Genomic DNA, 15,852 nt, shown 5'->3' with positions numbered 1-15,852 from the left:
GGGCTGTGGGAAGTCCGTCCGAGAGCCCCACGGGGGGACTCTGCCGGCCTCCTTCGCCGGAGGCCGACAGACTTCTCCCGCACACCTTAGGTTACCAAAATAAACCAGCAGTTTTGCTCCTACACTTGCCTACCCGCTGGTTCTTTTGTGCTCGCTCTGGTGGTCTTAGAAAAACAAGACAACATAGCTGTGTTCCTTCAGAGAAGGAGCCAGCACTGTGCCCCACTCCCTGTGACCACCCACCTGGCTACTCTGCTATGCCATCTTGGAACTGAAACTGCTACTGGAGTATGTCCTGCTCTGGGGGCAAGTGCTCATGGCACCCCTTAATCCCTGAGGCTAAGCTGCCATTGAACCCACCCAACTCAGTGGCCCAACAATTCCAAACTGAGCTACAACCAGCTGTTACACCCAACCCTGTGCGACAGCTAGGGGTGGAGCCACTCTACCTACCTCTCTCAGAGTGCCCAGGTGCAGCCTGCCCACTCAGGCTAAAGCTGAAGCTGCACACTCCTTCCTAGGGAAATGGTGCCTTGGCAGAGCTACTCCATCTACCCATCTTAGTTGCTGCTGCACCTTGCACTTGGGAACTGGTGCTAAAGCTGCCCACTCTCTCTGAAAGAAACAGTGCCTTGGCAGAACAACTCTATCTACCTCTCCCAGTTGCCCCTAGGGTGCTAAGCTGAAGCTGCACACTGCCTCCTGGAGATATGGTGTCTTGGCAGAGCTGCTTCAAATACCTCTCCTAGTCACTGCTGCACCCTGCAGTCCTGTGCTGGGGCTGAAACAGTATCAGTCATCCTGGGGAAATGGTGCCTTGGCTACCCAGAGCACAGAAACTCAGAATAACCACAGAGAGAATGCAAGGACCTTTCTGTGCCTGAGCTGAATCAACACCCTGCCCTCCTGAGAAAGCAGTGCCTTCACTGCCCAGAGCAGTCACACCTTCCCAGTGCCAAAATTGATGCAGTGTCTTAAATCCCAGGGAAACAGTGCCCGGGCCATTTAGAATAGTCATGCCTTCTGGGCCTGAGCTGAAGAGGCACATTTTCCCCTGGGGTGGGAGTCTTTTGAGCAAACTGAGCAGCCGCACATCCAGGGCTGAACTGACATAGTACTGTGTGTTCTAGGGAAACAGATGTAGCTAAGCCAAGACACCCCACCCTACAGGTCAGACAGCTCTAATATCCTGCTCCCCTGGAGCTGGACTAGTTCTCTAGAGTCTGAACTGCTGAGACACCCCTCTCCCCAGAGTGGACTCATCACTATGTTATTCCATGCCACCCAGCACCCAAACAAGAGGTGGGTTCCACCATTCTAGGATACTTATACCTGGATGCACAGTCCGAAATACAGCCAAGGTCTGCCATCCCAAGGGCTAAAGGCATGACTACACAGTGTTTTATCCTCTGGGACACAAATTGCCACTGAGCCCTATTGGTTCATGTTCCCAAATTGCAGCTATACTCTGGTCTCTGAGCTCAAACATCCAGAGCACCCCTTCTTACTCAGAGTTAGACCAGTCCTGTGCTCCGTCTCCCAAGGGTAGAATCACAAATGGGCCCCTGGGCCCAAGCTGCTAGGGGGTGCCTCAGAGTCACAGGTCCTGGCTGTGGGCAACCTATACCCACACTGCTACAGAGAGAGAAGCTATGCCCCAAGACTCCGGTGCCACAGTATGTGAGACCCTAAGCCTAGGACCCCAGTCCCACAGATGCTCTGGGCATATGCACCCAGAGCCCAGAACCACTGCAGCTGCCTGTAGGACATGTCAGACTTGACATCAGGAAGGAAAGTTTCAGCTTATCATAGAGAAAATGAGAATAGGAAGACCCCAGAAACCCTTGCCCCTGAGGACCTTAACAACCTATGCCATTCTACAGCTTCCAAAATTCTACAGCCTAGGCCAATGAAGTACCTAAAGTTACTGCTGATGTCAAACACAACCAAAGAAGCTGCATGGAGACTGTACCACTATATATCTGAAAGCAGATTTAACACATCCTTTTCAAACAGCACACTAAGACCCATCTGCAGGTGGAAGACTTTCCTTATGAAAGCCACTCTAGAAGTTTGAAAAAGGTAATTGTTATTTTGTTTGTTTTTTGAGATGGAGTCTCACTCTGTCACCCAGGCAGGAGTGCAGTGGCGTGATCTCGGCTCACTGCAAGTTCCACTTCCCAGGTTCACACCATTCTCCTGACTTAGCCTCCCAAGCAGCTGGGACTACAGGCACGTGCCACCACGCCTGGTTAATATTTTGGTATTTTTAGTAGAGACGGAGTTTCACCATGTTAGCCAGGGTGGTCTCGATTTCCTGACCTCGTGATCCATCTTACTTATAGTAAGACACAAAACTATGAAACTCTAAAACTACTAGAAGAAAACATAGGGAAAACACTTTAGAGCATTGGTCTGGGCAAAGGTTTTTTGGATAAAATCTCAAAAACACAGGCAACAAAGGTAAAAATAGATAAACGAGATTATATCAAACTTTAAAGCTTCTGCACAGCAAAGGAAACAGTCAACAGAGTGAAGAGACAACCAGCAGAATGGGAGAAAATATTTGCAAACTATTCATCCCACAAGGAATTAATGTCCAGAATATACAAGGAACTAAAACAATAGCAAAAAACAAACAAAAAACTCACAAATAATTAAATTTTAAAATGGGCAAACGAACTAAATAGACATCTCTCAACAGAAGATATACAAATGGCCTACAGGTATATGAAGAAAATGTTTAATATTACTAATCATCAAGGAAATGCAAATCAAAACCACAATGATATAGCGTCTGGCTCCAGTCAGAATGGCTATTATCAAAAAGACCAAAAATAATAATAACAAATGCAGGCAAGGATGTGGAGAAAGGGAAACTCTTATTTGCTCTTGGTGGGAATGTACATTAGTACAGCTGTTAAGGAAAACAGCATGGAGATTCTTTCCTCAAAAACTAAAAATAGGACTATCATATGATCCAACAATCCTACTATTGGATATGCATCCAAAGGAAAGGAAATCTGTATGTTGAAGAGATATCTGCACTACCATGTTTATTGCAGCACTATTCATCATAGCCAAGATATGGAAACAACCTAACTGTCCCTCAAAAAAAAATGAGTGGATAAAGAAAATGTGGTATATTGTGTTAAGGGAAATAAGCCATGCCTAGAAAGACAATACCACATGTTCTCATTCATATGTGGATGCTAAAGAAAGTTGATCTCATAGAAGTAGAGAGTAGAATAGTGGTTATGAGAAGATGGGAAGGGTAATGAGGAGGAGAAGACAGCCAGAGGTTAGTTAATAAATACAGAATTACAACTGGAGAAGTTGTTTGTTTTTGTTTTTTGTTTTGAGACAGAATCTTACTCTGTCACCCAAACTGGAATGCAGTGGTACAATCTCAGCTCACTGCAACCTCCACCTCTCGGGTTCAAGCAATTCTTCTGCCTCAATCTCCCTGGTACCTGGGATTAGAGGTGCCTGCCACCACGCCCAGCTAGTTTTTGTATTTTTAGTAGAGATGGGGTTTCACCATGTTGGCCAGGCTGATCTTGAACTCCTGACCTCGAACTCCTGCCCTCGGATGATCTGCCCTCCTCGGCCTCCAAAAGTGCTGGGATTACAGGCATGAGCCACCATGCCTGGCCTACAGCTGGATAAGTTTTAATATTCTATAGCACTATAGAGTGACTCTAATGAACAATTTATTATATATTTTCAAATAGCTAGAAGAGCAGAGTTTGAATGTTCTGAACCCACAAAAAAAGATAAATATTTGAGGTGATAGATAAGGTAATTGCCCTGATTTGATCATTGCCCATTTTATACATATATCAAAACATCACACTATACCCCATACATATCTATAATTATGTATCATTTAAAGATAATCATAAAAGCTTTTTAAGTCTCTTAAAAAATAGAAAGATAAAAATGAGAGAATATCAATTGTGTTTATATGGATCAGAGAATACTTACACAAGTAGGGAAGGTTCTTCGTGTGCAGTAATTTTAAGCATATGAAAAAACTATGGAAATTTTAAAAAGCGGTTATTAACTTCAGTGATAGCAAAAAGTTATGTATGAAAAAATAGGCTGGGCACAGTGGCTCACACCTGTAATCCCAGCACTTTGGGAGGCCAAGGTGGGCAGATCACAAGGTCAGGAGACTGAGACCATCCTGCCTAACATGGTGAAACCCTGTCTCTACTAAAAAATACAAAAAATTAGCCGGGCATGGTGGCAGGCGCCTGTGGTCCCAGCTACTGGGGAGGCTAAGGCAGGAGAATGGTGTGAACACGGGAGGCAGAGCTTGCAGTGAGCCGAGATCGTGCCACTGCACTCCAACCTGGGTGACAGAGCGAGACTCCACCTCAAAAAGAAAAAAAAGATAATAATCATTGATCTTTGTATGACTCAGATCTGATAGTGTTCTCAGAGTCTTAATAAAACTACATATTGATCTAATCAAAATTATAATAAACTTATATTGAAAAGGTGGAAAGAAGAATGACAGTGCTGGCCTGTGGTGGAGAAGAGTATTTGTGAGAAAGACAGCTAAAGCTTTGTTTTCCATATGATAATAGATAAAGCCTAAATGTAAAAATAAGTGATTGCTATATGTATTTAGAGCCTTAGAGGCAAATTGCAGAGTCAGCTACAAAAGTTGAATATGATTATTTTGGAGGTTGTGAGGTGGTTTTAACAAGCCTTGTACAAAAGGCATGAGCAGACACTTCTCAAAAGACATACAGGTGGCCAACAAACATATGAAAAAATGCTCAACATCACTAGTCAGCAGGAGAAGCAAATCGAAACCACAGTAAGACACCATCTCACACCAGTCAAAATGGCCATTATTAAAAAGTCAGAAAACAAAAGATGCTGGCAAGGTTGTAGAGTAAAGGGAGTGCACTGTTGCTGAGAATGCAAACTAATTCAGCCACTATGAAAAGCAGTTTGGAGATTTCTCAAAGAACTAAAAATAGAACTATCATTTGACCCAGAAATCCCATTACTGGATATGTACCCAAAAGAAAATAAATCATTTTACCAAAAACACACATGCACTCATATGTTCATTGCCACATTATTCATAATAGCAAAGACACAGAATCAACCTATGTGCCCATCAATAGTGAATTGCATACAGAAAATGTGGTACATATACACCATGGAACACTACACAGTCATAAAAAAGAAAGAAATCATGTCCTTTGCAATAGCATGGATGCAGCTAGAGGCCATTATCCTAAGGGAACTAATGCAAAAACAGAAACCCAAATATTGCATGTTTTCACTTATAAGTGAGACATAAATCTCGGGTTCACATGGACATAAAGATGTGAATAACAGACACTGAGGACTACAAAAGCAGGGAAGGAGGCAGGGAAGAAGGGAGGAAGACAAGGGCTGAAAAACTTTCTATTGGGTACTATGTTTACTATCTGCGCGACGGGATCAGTAGAATCCAAAACCTCAGCACCATGCAATGTACCCTTGTTTTTGGTTTGTTTGTTTTTAATTCAGGGAACCTTTTATTTTTTCCATAAGTTATTGGGGTACAAGTGGTATTTGGTCACATGAGTAAGTTCCTTAGTGGTGATTTGTGAGATTTTGGTGCACCATCACCCGAGCAATATACACTGCACCATATTTGTAGTCTTTTATCCCTCGCCCCACTCCCACTCTTCCCCACAAGTCCCCAAAATCCATTGTATCATTCTTGTGGCTTTGTGTCCTTACAGCTTAGCTCCCTTTGTGTCCTTATAGCTCAGTGAGAACATACAATGTTTGGTTTTCCATTCCTGAATTACTTCATTTAGAATAATAGTCTCCAATTTCATCCAGGTCACTGCAAATGCTGTTAATTCATTTCATTTTATGGTTGACCAGTATTCCATTGTATATATATATCACAGTTTCTTTATCCACTCATTGATTGATGGGCATTTGTGTTGGTTCCATGATTTTGCAATTATGAACTATACTGCTATATAAATGCATGTGCAAGTGTCTTTTTCAAATAACTTCTTTTCCTCTGGGTAGATACCCAGTAGTGGGATTCCTGTATCAAATGATAGATCTATTTTTAGTTCTTTAAGGAATCTCCACACTGTTTTCCATGGTGGTTGTACTGGTTTACATTCCCACCAGCAGTGTAAAAGTGTCCCCTGATCACCACATCCACGCCAACATCTACTGTTTTTTGATTTTTTGATTATGGCCATTCTTGCTGGAGTAATGTGGTATCGCATTGTGGTTTTGATTTGCATTTCCCTGACCATTAGTGATGTTGAGCATTTTTTCATATGTTTGTTGGCCATTTGTATATTTTCTTTTGAGAATTGTCTATTCATGTCCTTAGCCCACTTTTTGATGGGATTTTGTTTTTACTGATTTGTTTGAGTTTATCGTAGATTCTAGATATTAGTCCTTTGTCAGATGTATAGATTGTGAAGATTTTCTCCCACTCTGTGGATTGTCTGTTTACCCTGCTGTTTCTTTTGCCATGCAAAAGCTTTTCAGTTTAATTAAGTCCCCAGCTATTTATCCTTGTTTTTATTGCATTTGCTTTTTGGTTCTTGGTCATGAAATCCTTGCATAAGTCAATGTCTGGAAGGGTTTTTCCAGTGTTATCTTCCAGAATTTTTATAGTTTCAGGTCTTAGGTTTAAGTCCTTAATCCATCTTGAATTGATTTCTGTATAAGGTGAGATGAGGATCCAGTTTCATTCTCCTACATGTGGCTAGCCATTTATCCCAGCACCATTTCTTGAAAAGCGTGTCCTTTCCCCCACTTTATGTTTTTGTTTGCTTTGTCGAAGATCAGTTGGCTGTAAGTATTTGGGTTTATTTCTAGGTTCTCTATTCTGTTCCATTAGTCTATGTGTCTATTTTTATACCAGTCCCATGCTGTTTTGGTGACTTTGAAATCAGGTAGTGTGATGCCTCCAGATTTTTTATTTTTGCTTAGTCTTGCTTTGGCTACGCTGGCTTTTTTTTAGTTTCATATAAATTTTAGAATTGTTTTTTCTAATTCTGTGAAGAATGATGGTGGCATTTTGATGGGGATTGCATTGAATTTATAGATTGCTTTTGCCAGTATGGTCATTTTCACAATATTGATTCTACCCATCCATGAGCATGGGATGTGTTTCCATTTTGACTCCGTCGTTAAGTATATTCCTAAGTTTTGTTTTGTTTTGTCGCAGCTATTGTAAAAGAAGTTGAGTTCTTGATTTGATTCTCTACTTTGTCATTGTTGGTGTATAGAAGAGATACTGATTTGTGTACATTAATCTGTATCCAGAAACTTTGCTGAATTATTTTATTAGTTCTAGGACCTTTCTGGAGAAGTCTTTAGGGTTTTCAAGATACACAATCATATCGTCAGCAAACAGTGACAGTTTGACTTCCTCTTTGCCAGTCTGGATGCCCTTTCTTTCTTTCTCTTGTCTAATTGCTCTGGCCAGGACTTTCAGTACTATGTTGAAGAGGAATGGCGAGAGTGGGTGTCGTTGTCTTGTTCCAGTTCTCAGAGGGAATGCTTTCAACTTTTCCCCATTTAGTATTATGTTGGCTCTGAATTTGTCATAGATGGCTTTTATTACATTGAGGTATATCCCTTGTATGCTGATTTTGCTGAGAGTTTTAATCATAAATGATGCTGGATTTTGTCAAATGCTTTTTCTGCATCTTCTGAGATGATCATGTGATTTTTGTTTTTAATTCTGTTTATGTGGTGTATCATATTTATTGACTTGCATATGTTAAACCATCCCTGCATCCCTGGTATGAAACTTACTTCATCATGGTGGATTATCTTTTCGATATGTTGTTGGATTCGGTTAGCTGGTATTTTGTTAAGGATTTTAGCATCTATGTTCATCAAGGATATTGGTCCATAGTTTTCTTTCTTGGTCATGTCCTTTCCTGGTTTTGGTATTAGGGTCATGCTGGCTTCATAGAATAAATTAGGGAGGATTCCTTCTTTCTCTGTCTTGTGGTATAGTGTGAAAAGGATTGGTACCAATTCTTATTTGAATGTCTGGTAGAATTCTGCTGTGAATCTATCTGGTCCTGGACTTCTTTTATTGGTAATTTTTAAATTACCATTTGAATCTCACTACTTGTTATTGGTCTGTTCAGGTTATCTAATCCTTCCTGATTTAAGCTAGGAGGATTTTACTTTTCCAGGAATTTATCCATGTCTTCTAGGTTTTCTAGTTTATTTGCATAAAGGTGTTCATAGTAGTCTTGAATGGTCTTTTGTATTTCAGTGGTGTCAGTTGTAATATCTCCTCTTTCTTTTCTTAGTGAGGTCATTTTGATTTTCTCTCTTCCTTTTTTGGTTAATCTTGCTAATGGTCTATCAATTTTATCTTTTCAAGGAACCAGCTTTTTTTTCATTTATCTTTTGTGTATTTTTGTTTCAATTTTATTTAGTTCTGCTCTGATCTTGGTTATTTTCTTTCTTCTGCTGGGTTTGGGTTTGGTTTGTTCTTGTTTCTCTACTTCTTCGAGGTGTGACCTTAGAGAATGTGTTTGTGCTCTTTCAGTCTTTTTGATGTAGGCATTTAGGGCTATGAACTTTCCTCTTAGCACTGCCTTTGCTGTATCCCAGAGGTTTTGGTAGGTTGTGTCATTATTGTCATTCTGTTCAAAGAATTTTTTAATATTCATCTTGATTTTGTTTTTGACTCAACGTTCTTTCAGGAACAGGTTACTTAATTTTTATGTATTTGCATTGTTTTGAGGGTTCCTTTTGGATTTGATTTCCAGTTTTATTGCAGTGGCCTGAGAGAGTGCTTGACATAATTTCAATTTTCTTAAATTTATTGAGACTCATTTTATGGCCTATAATATAGCCTATCTTGACACAGTTCCATGCATTGTTGAATAGAATGTGTGTTCTGTGGTTGTTGGATGAAATGTTCTCTATCTGTTAAATCCATTTGATCCAAGGTATAAGTTTAAATTCATTGTTTCTTTGTTGACTTTCTGTCTTGATGACCTATCTAGTGCTGTCGGTGCAATAGTGAAGTCCTCCGCTATTATTGTGTCACTGTCTATATAAGTTCTTAGGTCTATCAGTAATTGTTTTATAAATTTAGGAGCTCCAGTGTTAGGTGCATATATGTTTAGGAGTGTGATATTTTCCTGTTGGACAAGGCCTATTACCATTATATAATGTCCCCCTTTGTGTCTTTTAACTACCATTGCTTTAAAGTTTGTTTTGTCTGATATAAGAATAGCTACCCCTGCTTGTGTTTGGTGTCCATTTGCATGAAATGCCTTTTTCTATCCCTTTAAGTTTATGTGAGTGCTTATGTGCTAGGTAAGTCTCCTGAAGGCAGCAGATGGTTGGTGAGTTCTCATCCAATCTGTGGTTCTGTATCTTTTCAGTGGAGCATTTAGGCCATTTACATTCAATGTTCACATTGAGATGTGAGGTACCGTTGCATTCACCATGCTACTTGTTGCCTGTGACCTTTGGTTTTTTGTTTTTTGTTTTTACTTTTTAACTTGCATTTTTGTTTTTTAGGTCTTGTGTGATTTATGCTTTAAAGAGGTTCTGTTTTTATGTGTTTCCAGGATTTGTTTCAAGATTTAGAGCTCCTTTTAGCAGTTCTTGTAGTGGTGGTTTGGTAGTGGCGAATTCTCTCGGCATTTGTTTATCTGAGAAAGACTATCTTTCCTTCATATATGATGCTTAGTTTTGCTGGATACAAAATTCTTGGCTGATAATTGCTTTGTTTGAGGAGGCTGAAGATACAACCCCAATCCCTTCTAGCTTGTAGGGTTTCTGCTGAGAAATCTGCTGTTAATCTGATCAGTTTTCCTTTATAGGTTACCTGGTGCTTCTGTTTCACAGCTCTTAAGATTCTTTCCTTTGTCTTAACTTTGGAAAACCTGATGACGATGTGCCTAGGCAATGATCTTTTTGTAATTTCCCAGGTATTCTTCGTGCTTCTTGTATCTGGTTATCTAGGTCTATAGAAAGGCTGGGAATTTTTCCTAGACTATTCCCCCAAATATACTTTCCAAACTTTTAGAATTCTCTTCTTCCTCAGGAACACTGATTATTCTTAGGTTCAGTTGTTTAACATAATCCCAGACTTCTTGGAGACTTTGTTCATATTTTCTTGTTCTTTTTTGTCTTTGTTGGATTGGGTTAATTAGAAGACCTTTTCTTCAAGATCTGAATTTCTTTCTTCTACTTATTCTATTGCTGGGACTTTCCAGAGCATTTTGCATTTCTGTAAGTATGTCCAATGTTTCCTGAATTTTTGATTTCTTTTAAGATATCTATTTCCTTGAATATTTCTCCCTTTACTTCTTGCATCATTTTTTGGATTTCCTAGCATTGGACTTTTCCTTTCTCTGGTGCCTCCCTGATTAGCTTAATAACCACCCTCCTGAATTCTTTTTCAGGTAAATCGGAGATTTCTTGGTTTGGATCCATTGCTGGTGAAATTAGTTTAATTCTTTGGGGGGTGTTAAAGAATCTTGTTTTTTCAAATTACCAGGGTTGGTTTTCTGGTTCCTTTCGTTTGGGTAGACACTGTCAGAGGGAAGGTCTAGGGCTGAAGGCTGTTGTTAAGATTCTTTTGTCCCCCAGAGTGTTCCCTTGATATAATACTCTCTCCCTTTTCCTATGGATGTGGCTTCCAGTCAGCTGAATTGCAGTGATTATTGTCTCAGAGTCTGAGTCTAGCCACCCAGCAAGTCTACCCAGCTCCAGGCTGGTACTAGGGGTTGTCTGCACAGAGTCCTGTGATGTGAACCATCTATGGGTCTCTCAGCCGTGGATGCCAGCACCTGTTCCGGCGGAGGCTGCAGGGGTGTGCAATGGACTCGGTGAGGGTTCTTAGCTTTGGTGGTTTAATGGTCAATTTTTGTGCTGGTTGGCCTCCTGCCGGGAGGTGGCACTTTCCAGAGAGCATCAGTTATGATAGTTTGAATAGGGACCACTGGTGGGCAGGGCCCTAGAATTCCCAAGATTATATGTCCTTTGTCTTCCACAATGAGGGTGGGTAGTGAAGGACCATCAGCTGGGGGCAGGGCTAGGCGTGTCTGAGCTCAGACTCTCCTTGGGCAGGTCTTGCTGTGGCTGCTGTCAGGGATACGGGCGAGAGTCACAGGTTGCTGGAGTTGTATATGTGGGAGGATTATGGCTGCCTCTGGGGAGTCATGCAGGTTGTCAGGGAAGTGGGGGAATGCCAGCAGTCACAGGCCTCAGCCAGCTCCCATGCAAACTGAAGGGCTGCTCTCACTCCCTCCATACCCCTGCCCCCAAAAGTCCCAAGTCTGTTCCCAAGCTGGGGGTTAGCTGGGCTTGAAAACTTGCCCCAGACTACCCACCTTCCAGCTGTGAAAGAAAAGGTCTTGGGTTCTTCCCCTGCCTGTGGAGTCTGCACACTGGATTTGCGCCCTCCCCCAAGTTCTGGCCAGGAGGCTTCTTACTCTGTTCAAATTGTTACACAGTTCAACTAGAGATTTCCTTCTCCTGTGGATTTTTATCCCTCACTCCTCTGGTCACCCTCCCTATTGATCCCTGTGGTGCCAGGCAGGAATGGCCTCGTTGGGGACCCAGTGAGCTCCAAGGGCTTTTCTGCTGCTTCATCTACCCCTGTATTTTGCTCAGCCCTCTAAATTGACTCAGTTCCAGATAAGGTCAGAAACTTCTGCAAACAGACCTTCAGTTTCTCCAGTGGGGGTGTGTGTTTGGGAAAGGAGGCTGTCCCTTTCCCACTTCTGCAGTTGTGGTACTCACAGTATTTGGGGTGTCTCCCGGGTCCTGCAGGAGCAGACCGCTTCCTTAAGAGGGTCTGTGAGTCCTCTCCGGATTGCTGGTTTGTTCTTGCAGTTGATCTGGAGCCAGAATTCACAGTGCAAGCCTCCATATGCTGCTCTGTCCATAGCTGCAATCTAGTCCTGCCTCCCGTTCACCATGATTCAATATACCCTTGTAACGAACAAACCTGCACAGGTGCCGCTTAAATCTAATAAATTTTGTAAAGAAAACAAGCCTTGTAGAACAATTTGACTTTTTAAACTATGTGCATATATAAAACTTTTATTTTTAAAAATACTTCAAGAGTAATAAATAGTTTTCCATCACCATGAAAATAACCACTGGCATATTTAATCAATGGATTGTATGTGTAGTTTTTTTTTTTTTTTTTTTTTTTTGTGAGACAGTCTTCCTCTTTCACCCAAGCTGGAGTTCAGTGGCACAATCTCAGCTCACTGCAACCTTCACTCTGGGTTCAAGTGATTCTCCTGCCTCAGCCTTCTGAGTAGCTGAGATTACAGGCGCCTGCCACCATGCCCAGCTAATTTTTGTATTTTTAGCAGAGGGTTTCACCATGTTGGTCAGGCTGTTCTCAAACTCCTGACCTTGTGATCCGCCCACCTCAGCCTCCCAAAGTGCTGGGATTACAGGTGTGAGCCACCGCACCTGGCCGATTGTATAGCTCTTAAAGTAATAAAATGGAACTTTCATGTTTCAAGATGGAAAAATCCCAATAACAATGCTGAACAAGACAAGCAAATTGAAAAAGATATGTAGAGTATGGCTGACTCTATTAAAAAAAACATGAAATACAATATTATATTTTATTTCTACGAAAATATGTACTAAATAATAAAATCTTGCATGGGAAAAATAAACAACTAATTCAGAATGTGGTTGCCTCTTGGCGAGGACAATGAGTAGGCTCTGCAGTGTTTCCATGATAGGATGTTTTATTTCTCTAAATATGATTTCTCCTAAGCAAATGAGGTGAAGTAATACAGTTAGATAAAGCAGGAAGGAAAAGTTAAAGAGGCAAGAAAGAGAAAAATAAACATGAAAAACAATAAAAACTTTTAAATCAAAGATATCTTCTGGCCAGGCATGGTGGCTCATGCCTGTAATCCCAGTACTTTGGGAGGCCGAGGTAGGAGGATCATGAGGTCAGGAGATCGAGACCATCCTGGCTAACATGGTAAAACCCCGTCTCTACTAAAAATACAAAAAAAAAAATTAGCCAGACGTAGTGGCATGGTACCTGTAATTCCAGCTACTCAGGAGGCTGAGGCAGGAGAATCGCTTGAATCCAGCCGGTGGAGGTTGCAGTTAACTGAGATCATGCCACTGCACTCCAGCCTGGGCAACAGAGCAAGACTCTGTCTCAAAAAAAAAAAAAAGGATATTTTCCTTTTTTTCAATCTATCCATGTAGGCTCTTTTTTTCACTTCTCCCTCTCTGTTTTGATTTGTTTTTTCCATCAGCATTCATGTTCTTGCAGTGACTGTTCCTACCTGCAGTTAAAGTCCTGTTCAGTCAAACTGCCTGGAAGGGTTTGTTATACATGAGGCCTCCATTTTCTTGCCTCCCATCCACTTTTTCTTTTAAAGATTTTTTTTTAAAACAAAGCTTCAATAGGATAAATTCAGAGTCAAATATGATGTTATCAATTATAATTATTTCCTACCTCCACCCACCATGCAGTCACGTCTTCGGAGAGGCGAAGCTATAATTAACTGCACTGTGAGATTTGAAGGACAATTTTATTATTGAACATAATGAAAAGTCAGGAAGTAGCTATTTCCAAGATTGGTTTAGTCATGCAACGCAATGCCATCAAGAGCCAGGCTGCTTCTACACTAGCATCCTCAGATCACTGACTTGGTCCTCAGATTTGCCCTGGTATATTAGTCCCACGGAAGTTGCCACAGCCCCCAATATCTACATGAAGAAAAGAGTTGTTTCCTGTCATGCATCTCTCTTTTATTATAGAGGAGCTTTCTTCTGGGTTGCAGACTACTGACTTCTTTTATCCTCATATGGCAGAGAGAGAGAGAGAGAGAGCAAGCGAGAGAGAGCGAGCGAGAGAGCAAGCGAGCTCTCTGGGTTCTCTTTTTTAAGGGCACCAATCCCATTCATAGGGCTCGGCCTTCATGACCTAATTCCCTCCCAGGGACACATCACTTAATGCCATTACACTGGGGGTTAGAATTGTAACATATGAATTTGGGGATGACACAAACATTCCATCCATTGCATGTATGGAGTGCAGGTATGCATTCCTCCAGGTCACATTCACCAGGCTGGGTCATGTACTCATGCTATCAATGCAAGGGAGAATAGAACAAGGGAAGGTGGGATTTTCCATCTCTAGACTGGGAGGCAGGTTCTGCTAGTAAGTTTAAGTGGGGGTGTGGAATGGCTGTTGGATAGGCAAACTTATTAACAGTGCCTACCACTCACCTTGGGTGCCACAGAATATCCACTACAATACCTAGAAGAAGGCACAGCAGTGACCAGTAGACAGAACCATACTCAGTAGAAGTGGCTGCAATGCCTACCAGAGGTAGCATTGCCCAGAAGGAAAGGCAGTACCAAATGGAAGCATCAGTGGTTCCTGGTAGACACAGTGGTGCCCAACAGACAGCAGAGTCAAGCACAGGGAGGAACTATAGCTGCACTGTCCAATATGGTAGCCATTGTCCACAGGTGGCTATTTAAACTAAAACTAAAATTAAACAAAATTTAACATTCAGTTCTTTGGTCACATTAACCACATTTCAAGTGACCCACTTGTGGCTAATGGCTGCCCTCTTGGACAAGAACAGTTCCATTTTTACAGAAAGTTTAGTAGACAGCACTGGGCTATAGCAAGGGAAGAACTTCTTAAATGACAAATCCACATATGTAAAAATAAGATTAAATTATAGCTTATCTGCAGCATCTTCAAGGAAGCCTGGAGCTATGGTACAAACCCTGGGGCAAAATAAGGATGAAATGTAGTAGCTAATGATTTATAATGTACTGTTTAAAGCCTGGAATTCCCCCAGAGGCACTGGGGGAATGTAGCTTCTCTACATTGTTTGGTGAAAATGTATGGATTGAAGGTCATCACCTGGTTTACCTGGTCACTCAGCCCAATGTTAGCTGTTTGATCAGAAAAATCAAAGACAACCCAGTAAAGTTGTTCCTCACCTTGCTTGAGACAGATACCTCTTTCTCATATTGGTGGATCATGTTCCTGAGATAGAGCATAGTCTGTGCAACTGAGAGAGGACCAACACCGGGCTCAGGTGTTCCTGGCTGTCATAATGTTGCTATATGATTTCTTGCTCCTGGTTTTGTGTATACTTTGCCTGTAATAAATCTTTCATAAGTATACCTTGTTAGAGTCCTGTGAGTCCTTTCAACTACCTGACCTCAAGTAATTGCAGCACACCATGGTGGCCAATCAGGACTGGTCATTAACACATATGAAACACCCCCAGGCACTGCTAGAAATAACTAGGCTGAACTTGACAAAGCTCTGAAGGTCCTGCTCTATCAGGTATAAGCAAAAACACCATGATACACTTACGAGTTTGTTGTTCCTATTCACTCTTACATGTTGAAAGAGAGTTTTAAAGGAAGTGATATAGTTTGACATGAATATAAGAGATTATCTGTGTTCAATCCATGGAAAAATGAGATTATTGCTTAAACTTCAATTTTCTCTTTTGTAAAATGGAAAATATTATCTGTCTATTTAAGGGTTAATTTAGTACATGCAAAAAGCAATCAAGCAAGTATTAAGTTATCCATAAATGTGAGCTCTTGTTATTACTATCCCCAAATAAAGATTTCTGTTAAATATGAATGCTTATAACAAAGCTTGGTAATGTATTGCCCTAAAGATCTTATTGTCTGTCTTAGATTTTTAAAATTTTATTCAGTAACAATGTCTCAATTATCTTCCAATTTTACATTTATTTTATTTTCCCTTAAATGGTATTTTATATAAATACACACTGTATCTAAATAGAGTACTGCAGCTTCCAACCCTAAATA

Source organism: Piliocolobus tephrosceles, chromosome X (genome assembly GCF_002776525.5).
Source record: "Piliocolobus tephrosceles isolate RC106 chromosome X, ASM277652v3, whole genome shotgun sequence".
Lineage (NCBI taxonomy): Eukaryota > Metazoa > Chordata > Mammalia > Primates > Cercopithecidae > Piliocolobus > Piliocolobus tephrosceles.
Note: the sequence above shows the minus strand (reverse complement) of the source record.